Genomic DNA, 1250 nt, shown 5'->3' with positions numbered 1-1250 from the left:
TTCATAGTCCTGGTCATGGTTTGCTGATAGCGTCCACATTGTTGTGGACCCTGTCTCCAGCAGTGGCATCTGCCCTGGACCACCGAGACATGGTCTGTGTGACACCTGCTACCCCCATGTGAGGACAGTGTCCACGGAGACTGCGTGGTGAGCAGCTCCCAGTCGTGTGTTAACAATTGAAACAGGTTCTTGTTCTGGTGAATTCCGACAGCAGGACTGTCCTCCTGGGTGCTCAGGCCTCCTGGCCGCCATGGCCCAGCCCCCGGGGCCACCCCTGGGACTCTGAGGAGTGAAAGGGCACCCCTGGCCCCATTCTTTCCACACATCTTTCACTGGGGATGATTTTTAATCCTTCTCCCTCAGCCTCCCCGACAGAATTTATGTGCAGAGGAAATGTATTAACGGAATAATAATGCCCATCAGGAAATAACATGTTCTTTGTTTTTATCAAAGGCATTTACATGACTCATCAGAGCTCTGACCTGCAGACATGGCCAAGTTACAACCCCACACTGAGGGCCTATGACTGGGGGGGCAGTGGCCGTTCAGTTAGGGTGAGAGAGCGCAGGTCAGCAGGTGTGGCCGGGGCGGCTTAGACCCTGTGCAGTTAGTTCTGGGCCTCCGTTACTTGACTCATCAGTGTGAGAATGAGAAGGCTGACCTCACCAGAGGCAGAGGATGGAGGCAGGTGCTTTTAAGTCACATTGGGGATTAGCTTCATGATTCTTTGAAGTTCAAGAGTCCTCACCTGGAGCGGGTTCCTCGGGGACCTCCGTGCGTGCGGCAGGGTTGGCATGGGACTTGCCTGGAGCTGAGGCCTTGGCATCCCAGAGGGGGAGGGGCTGTTGCGGGTGTGGGGTCCTGGGAGGAGAAGCTACCACAGCCTTCTTTTGTCACTGACTCCTGGCTCCACCAGCCCTGACATCGCTATGGCAACAGGATGCAGGGACAGACCAGGGTCAAAGATAAAGTGTTGCAGGCACACCTACGCGAGGTAGGGGGAATTTTTGTTTCTCTCTCTGGAGTGTCTGTTGTTCAAGGGGTGTTCATGCTGTCATTTCTGTCCCCTTAAAGAGTGTGACTGGCATCAAACAGGGTGAACTGGGCCCCGTACATCAATTCTGAGGAACAGAAGGCGAGGAGAAAAGCAAGGGCCGCCTGGCCGTCTGGAAGCTGCCAACCCTGCTCACTGGGAGACCGGCGTGGGGCACAGCTGGCCGGGAGCTGCTGCCCAGCCCTCTGAGGGGCCG

The sequence above is a fragment of the Saccopteryx leptura genome, chromosome 5, assembly GCF_036850995.1.
Source record: "Saccopteryx leptura isolate mSacLep1 chromosome 5, mSacLep1_pri_phased_curated, whole genome shotgun sequence".
In the NCBI taxonomy this organism is placed as follows: Eukaryota; Metazoa; Chordata; class Mammalia; order Chiroptera; family Emballonuridae; genus Saccopteryx; species Saccopteryx leptura.
This window is presented reverse-complemented; position numbering follows the sequence as displayed.